The sequence below is a fragment of the Octopus bimaculoides genome, chromosome 2, assembly GCF_046866305.1.
Source record: "Octopus bimaculoides isolate indiv1 chromosome 2, ASM4686630v1, whole genome shotgun sequence".
NCBI lineage: Eukaryota > Metazoa > Mollusca > Cephalopoda > Octopoda > Octopodidae > Octopus > Octopus bimaculoides.
The window spans coordinates 94,138,600-94,152,924 of NC_142929.1; positions in this window are offsets into that span (position 1 = coordinate 94,138,600).

The window sequence follows — 14,325 nt, forward strand, 5'->3', positions numbered from 1 at the left end:
CTTTAAACTTCTTCATCCATCTGTGCACATTGTTCTTGTCATTGGCATCATTTCCATAAACAACCTGTAGCTTTCTCCGTAGTTTTCTTCTCATGTCAGACTGCTCGCACCTTTCCTTCGTCAAGAACTCAATGACAGCACGTTGCTTCTGCTTGGGACCTATTATTTGTCTGCAACGAAAAGGAACAGGAAGAAGACTTACTGTAAAAGAAGACTTAGTTTATCAACATGGGCAAATTAAACGACCTATGTCAGTTAATAATAATAATCATAATTAAAGAAGATTACGCCCACACTTGCATAAATTTCGGAACGTTCTTCATTTGTAAAATATCGTCTAATCTAAGCCTGGGTTTGAAATTTACCCACCGACAATTTCCAGACTTTAAACAAACTCCATGCTGTGAATTAACACTTTTATAGCGTGAATAGACTCTTCAATGCCAAGTTAATGCTTTATATCATTTTATTCACTTCAACTATGAAAGAGAACACAGATCACAATGTTTAGACAAAGTTTGTTGCTTTTCAACGACAATATTTGTCAAATTGAAAAATAGCTCGATAACTTGCAGGGATGATTTGAAATTCTGCTTCCCATGATACACTGCATGGAGATGAAGTATTTGATGATAGCCCTATCATTCAATGAAGAGATTCGTTAAACCTTTTCCAATGATTTGATTAAATACGCTGTCAGAAAATTTCTCTATTTTCCCCAAGAATGATTTGATTCTTCAAGCATACAAATTGGATTTCTGTCATTTCTCTTTAGTTACATTACCAAACAATTCATTAGTGCATCATCGCCGCACCAGCACCAGCACCACCGCCGCCACCACTGCCACCACTGCCACCACTGCCACCACCACCACCACCACCACTAGCCACGACCACAAGTCACCACTTCTTCTTCTTCTTCTTCTTCTTCTTCTTCTTCTTCTTCTTCTTCTTCTTCTTCTTCTTCTTCTTCTAATAATAATAATAATAATAATAATAATAATAATAATAATAATAATAATAACTCGACCAGTTAGCGAAAGTGTTACATTGGAAACTGCGAAAAGCGGGGGCTAGAAAGAGGCAAACCGTGATATGAGCATAAACCGCAGAGAGTGGCAGAGTTGGAGACTAGCAAAATCCTCTGGGATTTCCCAATCCAAACAGATCAGCTGTTAGAGCATAACAGACCGGACCTAGTGGTGGTGAGCAAGGTGCACCACACATATACTATATAGCTGATGTTGCATATTCCATTGATCCACAAATAGTCAAGAAGGAAGACGAAAAGAAAGATAGATAGAACCCTCTTAAGTACGAAATAGCCCGGTATAAAGATTTCAATTCCCATCCCCCTATTTCAAGCCACCTCCCTTTAATCTAAAATAGATTTCAAATTACCGGGGGTGGGGGTGGGAAGGTACTCTGAAACCGATTTCAAATTACCCCCACTTTGTTCACATTACCCCCTCAATGATATTTCTAAAATGATAAATTCTAAGACTTACTACTCCTGATATTTTTATAACATTAACCACAGATTACGTTCAAGATTGTAAACTAATCTTAAAATATGAAAATAAGACAAAAATATCAGATTTTTTAAAACACTTTTATGATGCGCCGAAAAAAAACCATATCGACTATCCTTTTTGGATTTTTTATTAAATAAAAACATTTTATTATTTTTTGTTCTTTATGAGAAAGTGATTTGGATTAGAGGTAATTGTTCAATTAGTTATATATAAAAAGTAAATAAAAATTAAAGGGGAGATAAGTAGTAAAAGAAGCAAAGGGACATTGGGTATTCGTTGGTATAGAGAGAGTCTCAAGAAAGTGTCGTTTGGTCAAAGCACCTTACCGCAGAGAAGAAACTTTAACTGAGCTGATATAAAGGTGGATTTTACCTGTGTCTCACGCAGTCAGTGATGGATAGCAAGCATATAAATAACATCGGTATCCTCATTGGTGGTGCCTACACGCACGAAGTGATTATACGCCAATAACATTTTGTTGATCCTCATGATCAAGACGTCCACATACAAAATGTGGAAAATATGTGGATGCGGGTGAAACGGAAGTTCAGACGACAGTTTGGGACATCGGACGAATTGTTTGTTTCGTATCTGCATGAGTTTCTCTGGCATAATTCCACTGAGAAAAAGAAGACATTTGTTCACTTTCTGGCGGCGATCGCCAGTCTTAATGCTGTATAAAAAGTAAGCTGTTTCTTTTACTACTTATCTCCCCTTAATTTTATTCACTTTTTTAATATAATTAAACTGAACAATTACCGGATTAGAATACGTTTTTCCAATAGATATGTAGCAGATGGGTATTGTTTATAGTGGACTGAGTTGAGTTGACAATGTAACGATAAGAGATTGATTTGAAGAACGATATGTATTTTATATACAAAGCGAAATTTATATATACACTTTAAATTGATAACGAAATGTATTTATATACATCAAAACATCACTGCAGTTTTTTTAAAGTTTGGAGCTTGGGTATCTTGATTTTCGTAATTTGTTTTACTTGCTGGTGGTTGCTCAATATATCGAGTGAGTTTGGTAGCATTTCTTTTCTTTTCTAGTACTTTATTGTTATTTGAAAGTCGATCGGTATTTTTGCCACAAACTTCTGCAACAGTGTAACGACTTTTGCGGCGTTCCGTAAAATCTCCTCCCTTTTGTCTTCTCTAATCAGATTTTTGAGCAGAACTTTATTTCCAATACTGAACTGCTGTTGCTCGTGTTTTCTATCGTATAACGGACTGAGCTATTCTAATATACTAAAAGTAGCCATTCTGGATATGCTTCTTTCAAATTTCTTCAACTTTAAGTAACTAAGTGAAACTCCAACTAAATGAAAGCTCTGAATTTCTCTTTCATTTACAAATGTACATTACTCATGCACACACATAATAAACATCAACACATACATTGATGCAAACTTGTATTATTAATTATACTTTTTGGTAATTATATTTGTACATTACGAAAGAAAAATGATGACGATGATGATGATAATAATAAATATAATGATTCTCCTGTTTGCTATCACGGTGACGAACATTTGGGGAAAGATTTTAGGTGGGGGTAATCTGAAATCGTAGGGGGTAACTTGAAATCGATTTCAAGTTACTCCCTGGGATAATCTGAAAGCGATTTCAAGTTGCCAGGGTGGGTGGGGATAATATGAGTGGGAGGTAATATGAAATCGCTATACTGGCTATGGAACATGAAGAAGGTGAAGATAGTGCCAATTATTGTTTGGTCTTTGGGAAAAGTATCAGAAGGCATCAAGAGGAATATAAAGGAAATTGGAATAGAATGCTCAGTAGATCTGTTACAAAAAGTTTGCCTCCTTGGCATGACCAGAATAATCAGGAAAGTATTAGATAGCCGAAAAGAATGGAAAGCATGGTACCGTAGGCTGCAAGCAGTAAGCCCGCTACGCATACAAGACTCCAGGAGCTCTAACAAAATCTGTGACAAAGAGATAATGATAATAATAATGATAATAATAATAATAATAATAATAACAACAACAACAACCAGGAGAAGAAAGTGGATGACAGAATTGGAGATAGAAGAGATCTCAAGAGAAATGAAAAAGAAAGACCAGGTAGTCGAAAGACAAACAACAACATAAGTGATACATCTCAAACCAAAGAAGAATCTAAAGGAAAAAAAATAACAATAGCGCTACCAATAAGGAAGGGACAACTGTCACCAACGACTTAAGTGATTTAAGTGAGGAAGATCAGAAGATTTTAGATGAGTTGCAGGAAGTAATGAGTAAAGAAGTAAGAAAAAGATTGCCAGCATTAAAAGACACCAACAGGAAGAAGCTGCTAGAAATGACAAGGAAAGTAGATTCTGTTATCAGTAGGATAGATACTAAAAATATAGGAGACACTAACTTATTGATCTATGCAGGAGGGGTAGTAGACACATGCAAATTAGATGTCTCACAAGGAAAGATTAGAAAAGAGTAAATGTGGAAAAGGAGACTACAAAATAAAGTGAAGTCTTTAAGACAAGATCTGAGTAGAGTAGAAACATGGAAAAGAAAGAAGTTAGGAAACAGAAGATGCAAATTTTGCCTCGAGGAAAGATACTTAGTCAGAGAGAAAGTATTTGGTACATTAATAGAAGAGTTGAAACAGCGTATTATAGCAGTAGCAGGCAAGCTCTCCAGATATTAGAGAAGAATAGATCAGTTTCAACACAATAAATTATTTGAGACAAGCCAGAGGAGATTTTATAACCAAATAAATAGTGGAAAACGAAATACTGAAGATGAGAAACCTAATGCAGAGGACGCTAGAAAGTTCTGGAATAATGTTTGGGATAAACCAGTCAATCATAATGGAGATGCAGTATGGTAAAAGAAAGTGAGGGGAAAAGTAATGAGTGGGAAGCAGCCAGATCTAAGATTAACTAGTGCATTAATGAGTAAAGTGTTAGGAAAAATGCCGAAATGGAAGAGCCCTAGGGCCAGATTTAGTTCAAGGGCACTGGCTAAAGAAATTCAGTAGTTTACATGGGAGGCTGAGGGAACAACTTCAGGATTGCCTTAATGGAGGAATTTTACCAAATTGGATGACTAAAGGGAGGACAATACTCATTATGAAAAATAAAGCAAGGGTAATACAGCTAGCAGCTATAGCCCAATCACTTGCTTACCATTAGTGAGGAAGCTGTTAACAGGAATGCTTTCAGAAAGCATTAACGAGTACCTTGACAACCAGAATTTACTACCAGAAGAACAGAAAGGTTGCAGGAAGAAGGCTAGAGGAACGGCCAGACATTAGAATCATTGAAAGGAGGAGAGAGTTATAAATATCTAGGAGTATTAGAATCTGACAGAGTACTAACTATTGAAATGAAAACGAAAATTGAGAAGGAGTACATCAAAAGGGTGAGGAAGCTAAATGGTTTGAATATAGTGAAGGGTATAAATACTTGGGCAGTATCATTACTCAGATACCAAGAAGCTTTTGTAGATTGGTCAAAAACTGAATCAGCAAAGCTAGACAGAAAAGCTAGGAAGGAATTCAATAGGAATGGAGGACTCCACCCAAGATTATACCTACCGAGAAAGGAAGGTGGAAGATGGTTAATATCAGTAGAAGACTGCGTGGAGTTAGCTAGAGTAGATATAAACTCTTATGTAGGTAATAATGAAGAAAGTTCATTAAAAGCTTCTAGAGTTACAGCAAGACATAGGAAACCAAAGCACCAAAAAAAAAAAAAACAGAAAAAGGAACAGAAATTATCTGACTGGCAGGAGAATGTGTTGCATGGTAGATTTCCAAAGATAGTTTCAGCAAACAGTAGTAGTGAGACATGGTTATGGCTACAGAGATGAAAGCTGAAGAGAGAGACAGAAAGTAGCTGTACAAGATCAAACATTAAGGAATAATTAAATACAAGCCAAGATAGACAAAAACCAAGCAGATCCCCAATGTAGATCATGCAAACCAAAAGATGAAAGCAATCCTCATATAGTAAGTGAATGTAGCATGCTGGCAAAGAAAGAATACAAGAAAAGACATGACAATCTACGGAGAGCAATCCACTGGGAGCTATGTAAAAAGCTAGGATTTGAACATTCTGATAAATGGTATGAACATGAACCTAGTAAAGTACTAGGAAGTAAGAAATAGAAGATTTTGTGGGACTTTAACATTCAGACTGACAGAGTAATAGAAGCTAGAAGGCCTGATTTGGTAGTAGTAGATAAAGAGAATAGAAAGTGTCAGATAATAAACTTTACAGTCCCAAAAATTAATATGAGAAGTATAGAAAAAATAACAAAGTACTAGGACATAGCTATTGAATTAGAGAGATTATGGAAAGTGCGGGTAAAATGTATCCCAGTAGTTATAGGTACATTGGGAACTATCCTTAAAGATCTGAACAGATGGATAGAGGAAGAAAGCGTAAAACCCTGTTTAGCACAGTTGCAGAAAACAGTGGTATTAGGGACAGCTAGGATACTTAGGAGGGTTCTTGGCATCTAAGGCTACATGTGGCCCGATGTTAGGATTCCTTTCTTTTCCAACAGTCTAATCTGTTGAATGTATATGAATAATAATGATAATGAAAATAATAATAATAATAAGAAGAAAGGGGGTAAAGATGGACGTGGCCTGATAAGCGTACAAGAGGGCATCGACACTGAAAGAAGAAACTCGACAAAGTATTTAGCAAGCAGGGAACAAGACCTGCTACAGTATGCTATTAATGCAGAAGGATTTACCAACAATAGAGTTGAGAGTGTTAATGAATTCCAATCGCGAATTACCAATGAGAGACAAGAAACACTCCACCATATGGAATTACATGGTCATTTCCATTGCGAAACTTACATCTTGAAAAACCAGAAAGCATCATGGATCTGGCTCAGCAAAGGTGACCTTGAAAGGAGGACTGAAAACTTAATCATCACTGCCTAGGACCAGGCATTGGATACCAACTCAGTGAAAAGGGATCCATACCACACAGGTGTAACGAACCTCAGCAGAATGAGTGAGAAGGCTGAAAGTGTGACTCACACCGTTAGCACTTGTGAAAGTATTGCGTAGAATGAGTATTAGCGCAGACACGACAAAGTAGCCCTAAATGTTCATTGGCTACTGTGCCGGAAGTATGGATCTGAGGTAATTGGCACTTGATACCAACATACACCAGAAAAGGTAATGAACAAAAACGGGACTTTGACGTCAAGACAGATAAAGTGTTAGAGTACCGAAGGCCGGATATAATATCCTTTAAGAAGGACAAGCAAGGGTGCCTAATATTTGACGTGGCAGTGCCATGAGATCAACCTATTGTCATGAAAGAAAGAGAAAAGATCAACAAGTATGCAGTCCTGAAAACTGAGATCACCAAAATATAGCAGCAGTAAGAGTCAATTGCAAAGGTTGTTCCTGCTGTCATTGCAGCATTGGGTTCAATACCAGCCGACTTCCAGAAACAACTGGACACTTTAGAAATACCCTACAATATTGGTATTCCCCAAAATCGACTTTACTTGGAACGGTATACATACTGCGTAAAGTGCTGTCCTTGTAACTTGACAGACAGTATCTTCAATCTACACAGTATCATCACTCTACATCACAATACTGGATACTGTGCGATGTCTTCAATAATAATAGCAGAAAACATGAGAAGCCTTATATAGAACAGTATGAAATGCTGGAGAACTGAATTGATAGCTGGGAATCAGGTATTTGAAGAAATGAAAATCAAGAGAGGAATCTTTCAGTGGTACAGTGCATCCCCACTGATCTTTGTGCTGTGAATAATTGTCTTGAGTGAAATACTACAGAAGACAAAATCGGGATATGATCTTGGAAGCGGTTAGGGAAAATTGAACCACTTGTTATTCATGGACGACTTGAAGTTGTTCACAAGAAACGGGGCAGAACTGGACAGCCTAGTCCAGTCTGTGCGGATTTTCTCCAATGATATTAAGAGTTTGAACTCTCAAAGTGTGCTACAATGGTTATGAGACGAAGAAAGCTTGTCAGGACAAAAGGTATATGTATGCCAAGTGGTGAAATGACGAAGGCAATTAAACCTGAATCCATTATAAATACCTGAGAATATTTGAAGTAGATGGAATTAAACACAACGATATGAAAGAAAAATACAAAGAAAGCGTATCTGCGGCGAGTGAGAAAAATATTGGCGTCAAAGCTGAATGTCAGAAAATTTCGGCAATAAACTTGCGCGCAGCTGCAGTAGTTCGATATGGCGCTGAAATCCTGAAGTGGACTGAGGAGGGGCTAAAGGAGTTGGACAGGAAGACAAGAAAGCCCCTAACGATGCATATAGCTCATTATCCACGTATTGACACTGCTCGCCTATACATGAAAAGAGCAGATGGAGGAAGAGGACTGGTAAGAGTGGAAGACTGTGTACGTATCGAACTCGGGAGCTTAACGAGGTACCTATCCAAAAGTAAGGAAACCTTGCTAGTGTCAGTTAGGAATGAGGAAATTGTGAAAGCAGACGAAAAGGGAAAAACAAAGGAAGACGTGCAAAAAAGACATGAAGAAGCATTATGCAACAAGGGACTACACAATCAGCTCTATGCAGTTGCTGGAAAACATAGGTGGGATTGACTGAAGAAAGGAACACTGGAAAAAATAACCGAGAGCACTATACTGGCAGTGCAAGACCAAACTTTGACTACGAATTGGAAGGTCAATGCTGTGCTGCATCTGTAACAGAGTGGATGAAACCATTGCTCATATTGCGAACGAATGCAAAACTGCTAAAAGCTGTGGCGAAACGATAAGGTAGCGAAAGTGCTACATTGGAAACTGCGAAAAGAGGGGGCTAGAGAGGAGTAAGACGTGGTATGAGAACAAACCGCAGAGTGTGGCTAAGTCGTAGATTTGCAAAATCCTCTAGGATTTCCCAATCCAAACAAATCAGCTACTAGAGCATAACAGACCGGACCTGGTGGTGATGGACAAGAGGCACACATGCTATACAGTTGATGTTGCATGCTCCTTTGACCTACGAATAGTCAAGAAGGAAGGCGAAAAGATAGGTAAATACAATCCTCTTAAGTACGAAATAGTACAGCTATGGAAAATGAAGAAGGACAAGATAATGTCAATTATTGTTTGATCCTTGGGGACAGTACCAGAAGGAATCAAGCAGAATATAAAGGAACTGTTACAAAAGGTTTGCTTCCTTGGCACGGCCAGAATAATCAGGAAAGTATTAGATAGTTGGAAAGAACAGATAGCATGGCACCATAGGCTGCAGGTAGCAAACCTACTACACATGTAAGACTCGGGTGTTACAGCAAAATCTGTGATAAAAAGAATAATAATAATAACAACACTCACTCTTTGGAAGTGCTAGAATACTAGAAAAGTGCTTGACAATTGAAGGTGCCACCTCAGTCTGCTGGTTGTTGTCAGCAGGCACCCGTATTACACCACCAGCAACGAATACTGTGCGACAAGCGAAATAATGATAATAATTGTTTCTAATTTAAACATATGACCTATAACTTTCAGTGGTGAGGGTAGTCGTTTATTTAGACAACAGTAATTCATTGATACTTTATTCTATCGGAAGGTTGATAAGGCAAAGTTGAGCTCGGTGGGATTTGAACTTAGGCATTTAATGATATTCATAATCAATATCACTAAATACCCTCTATTTCTCTAATTTTTTTCATGTTCTTACTCTTGTTGACTAAATTAGAATATGTTTCTCTGAGAAGATCTAAAAAGAGCGCAGCTTGTATTTTGGTTTCACTAAATCAGATCCATTTGAACAAGTAACGTGTTTTTTGTTTACAAATTTCCACCGAGTGATTTTAATTGAGTTATCTTTCTTGCTTGTCTTTAGATATGAATCATCCAAAGTGGAAAATTTTGTTTACGAATTAGTTGGATAATCTCAGTTGAAATTAGATAGCGGCGACGAACTAGCAGATCAGTAGAGTAGGGAGAGAATGCTCTGTGGCATTTAGTTTGGTTCTCTTCGCTCTAATTTTAAATCTTACAGAGGTCAAATTTGTTTTTCACCCTTTCGGGGCCAATAAAGAATGTACCAGTCCAAGGAAGTGGATTGGTGGAACTGTTAGAGGGTTAGACAAGATGTCTTGCAATATTTTTTCAGGTACTTTTCATTCTGACAGCAATGCCTATAACGACATTGATAGCAAACTGAATCAATTCAAGTTGGCAGTCTTTCTCTTGGATAATCGTTAGTGTCGTGGAGAAGGAGTACTTCCATGAATTAGCAACTGCTAATTTTCGTAAAAAAAGTCTTGCTCAGGTCTGCGCATGCATAGTCAACGTTGACTGACGGAGATCCTCTAAAACACTGCATTTAAGAAGCCTACTATATTCAAGTTGTATATGATTATGTATATCGAGTTTCTTGGGAAATGTTGATTGTTCGAAGGTATTCTGATTATTTTGTTCAGAACTTGTTAAGTGTGTCTAGTCTATGATGTTTTTGCAAGCAATTTACTAGAGTTAATATGTAGATCTACTAGAGTTAATATGTAGATCTACTAGAGTTAATATGTAGATTATTGTACGAATATAATGGAAAGGTAGTTTATATACCATGTTGCAGTTTTATTTTCTAGCTTAAAGTAGTATAACTATATAATATTTTTGTACAAAGTAATATTTTGCTATATAACTAACGGTTACAGTGGTATCAATACTTTTATGATACAAAGGAATTTAATTTGCATCACAGACAGCAACTTCTTTTAATATCCTACTATTTCCATATTAACCCATTGCTTGATATAAGCTCCATTTGGGGATCTGCTAAAAGCAGTCTCACTACCGGTTGTTCTTTGTATTTAAAGTGAATTGGTTAATTACATTGCATTTGCAGTGGTGTGTTTAACAATATCTAGTAGTTAAAATTTGTCATTGTTAACTCTGGCTAATTCTAGAGGACATTTTATGTCATAAATCGCAATTTTTGAACTACAAAAATATTGACTGTTTTGAAAACGTTTACTTTTTTTGCATTTCTCATCTATATCATTCATTGATATTTCATACGCATTCGCATTTGATACTACAGTTTAAGAAAAAACTAAAATTTTTATTATTGAAATTGAATAGAAAAGGGTAAAAATGATTTTTTTCAGTGAACCCCATTTGGGACTTTTCGAAAAATTTATCATAATTTCCAAAATAATTTACACACGAAGAAAATTTAAATGCTATATATTATGTTAACTCCCAAGACACCTGGCAAAGCCAAAAAGTATGAATATAAAAAATTGGGCAATGGGTTAAGTGTATTTCTTTTCCTTTTCGTTGGAGTTTAGTCTGCTTTGGTACTGAATGTACTTAATCAATAGAATTTTACTTTTCGATTTATGGCTGTCTGTAGATGCCAACTTGTTAGTATTTTACGAATGAAATTCTTGTTCCGGCAGTAAGAGAGTTGGCATCTAAAATTTGTGCAAAAGTTGGGAAGTAAGCTTCTAGTGGGCCGACACAATAATCGAGTTTCAATTCTGTTGTGAGCAACTTTTATTTAATAGGCACTTCATAACTATGAGCCCAGTCTTTATTAGTATCATTAAGTCTGTTGCATTCCATCAGACTAACTTGCTTCAGGAACATGGAGACTATGATTTAATTAGTGACTTAATAACACTTGAATTGTTTTCGAGGAATTATTATGGTCGTATAAAGTAGACGATATGAAGCACATAGTGGTATAGAACTGATGTAACCTATCAACTTATACTGAAGTATGATTTCTGATTGTTCCAGTTTGCTTTATCTTTGAATTACATACTGATGCTCTTCTTTACGATTACTTAAATACCATGCTTTTAATATCAGACTTGCAACATCATGTTTATTTAGCATTCAACTACTCATGCACAAAAATGAGAAAATACAGAAAAAAGAGAATCTTATATTGACATTTTGGATAGCAGAAACAATTATGCATTGAAAAAATTTAGCCTTGCGAACTAATTTTGGTGTTAAGACCCGTAAAGTGATCAACTGAAAAACTGCGATATTAGATTGCATACAATGTAAAGTTATCCGGTATTTTAAGAAACAATAATCTGAATAATGGCAAATCTCCTCTATTGAAACATGGCGGTTGTTGCTTCTTTTTCCGTGAAAGCTAATAATTCACACATGACATTCGTGTTAACTAATTTACATTTTAATCATATGAATGATTTTTTTACGCAATTAACACATCGAATTATAAATTAGATAGCAGAGAAATCAACATCTTAGTTATCAGACAACACGCATAGTTCTTAGTGATTTAAACGGCAAGAAAATGCCAAATAATTCATTTTCATTGCCTATTTATCAAATAATTAAATGATTTATTAATTTATCTGAAAACTCTTCGCTTTGAATGGTTAAAAAGACTTTAGAGTAATAATTTTGAAAGAATACAACTGTGATGTGAAAAATAGTATTTAATAAAGATTGGTTAATTAGCTTAATATAACTTTTCTAGTTTTCCTGTAAGCATTTAGTTTACTAACATCTGTTGTCGTTGGAAGATTTTGTTCTTTGCTTCAGAGGTTCTTGCAAGATTAGGCTGACATCTGAAAAAAAAAGAAAACAAAACAAAAAAGATAAATTTAAAAAAATCCATCAACACAACGAATCTTGCAACAATGAACTGGATTTCATAATCTCTTTCATCTACCAAGAAGGAAAATGATTGATATTGTAAATCATTTGTCCACTGCAAGCTACTGGGGGGGGGGGGGGCTGCTGCTTTCCACATCACGGAAATTCGAGATCAAACAACTATCATCTAATCAAAGCTGGTCTGTAGGAGTTGCTACGCTGAGTTTCTTGCTCCCGATCTTCAGGCAACTGATATTATGGCTCTTGAAGTTTTCTTATATATAAACTGATTTGATCTACTCAGGTATCCCTAAAAGGAACTTGTCGAGAATTATTGGTTTTTCTATTTGGGCATATAGAAATATATAAAATTGTAGTTAAGTCCACTTTGCAACCACATAGCTTTGGGTTCAGTCCCAATTCCGCGGCACCTTAGACAAGTGTTTCCTACTATAGCCCCGAGAGACCAATGCCTTGTGAGTGAATTTGGCAGACGGAAACTCTGTGGAAGCTCGTTGCATATCTATCTATCTATCTATCTATCTATCTATCTATCTATCTATCTATCTATCTATCTATATGTCTGTCTGTCTGTCTGTCTGTCTACCTATCTATCTGTCTATATGTATGTTTATCATTGTCTTTTAGTTTGCACCTTGCCACCACCTAGCAGCTTGGCAAAAAGAACAGATAGAATAAGAACCAGGCTCAAGTTCTCGGGTCAGTTTGTTCGACAAACCTCTTCAAGGTGGTGTCCTAGCACTGTCAAAGTTCCATGACTAAAGCAAGTAAAAAATAAAAGATATCTAAAAATGTTTGAAAATTCTTATATAACAAAATCTGTTAACAAAATGATTTTCTATAGAAACATTTTTGATGAATTCTTAGAGGAATTCAAAAATAAATTGTAATGGGAACCATTTTTGAAGAATTTATGGCTATTTCGGGAGTAATTTTGATTTGTGATTTGAACGGCAGATACCCTGTTTCGTTTGAAACAATTAGTTAAAAAAAGTTTTTAATAACTTAATGAGTTGTAGTTGCATTAAAAGGAATCAGTCGATAGTCTCTTCAAAGTTTCGGTTTGCTTAGCTTCATCAGATTGTGCCTTAATAGGGTTGTTTTTGCTTTTATATATTCTTCGGTAAGTTGTGTATTTGAGTCAGTGGCGCTAAGTAAAATGATAATTAATTCTGGTATATGTAGGCCGGAGAAGTAGTTGTGCAGAAAAGGAGTATAGAGGGACCTTGGAGGAAAGTATATGTTTGTAAGGTGTGAGTTGATAGAATGTTATGGTGAGAAGATTTAATTTGGTTTGATTTAGGAATTATATTATATTATATTATATTATATTATATTATATTATATTATATTATATTATATATATATATATATATATATATATATATATATATATATATATATATATATATATTAATATTTAGCAGAAGTAGCAAAGTGACACATGGTCCAGGAGTTTCGTGCGTTGGGCACTTATCAAACTATACACACACACACACACACACACACACACACACACACACACACACACACACACACACACACACACACACTCAATACACTCGCAAATTTTACCACATCGAACGAACTATATTTTGGAATGTTTTACTGTACACCTGCCTATGAATGTTGACTTATTCATGTTATGCGTATCAAATCCATTTATCTTCCCATATTCATCTATTATATTCTTGCAGTAGTTGGTTGTCTTTTCATAGAAATCTTCACCAGGCAATCAATTCCAATGAATGGCTAGGCTCTTATTGATGACTGATAGAAGCCCTATAGGCGGATATGTTATTTTCGCCTGTCTCCGACCTATATTTTTATTCAGTAGTTATATTTATTGTATGATATTACCTCTTACTGTGAGCTTAACAAGTGTGATGAAAGGAAGAGAGGTGAGTAAGACACGAATGCTTGAACGGAGGTGATATGATCACAGCTAGTACCGAAGAGCAGAGGTCATTATAGTTGCTATGAAAATGTTATAGAGATAAGGCAGTAGTGGTCAAGAATGTGTCTGGGAATGACTGTGCCAATAAGTCGAGTGGCCCTTTAATGAATGCGGTCTGTGACACCTGTGTATACAAGAGCAGCACTGCCCCAGATTTGAGTGCAATACACCTTTATGACAATCATTTGAGCATTGTAGAGTCTTT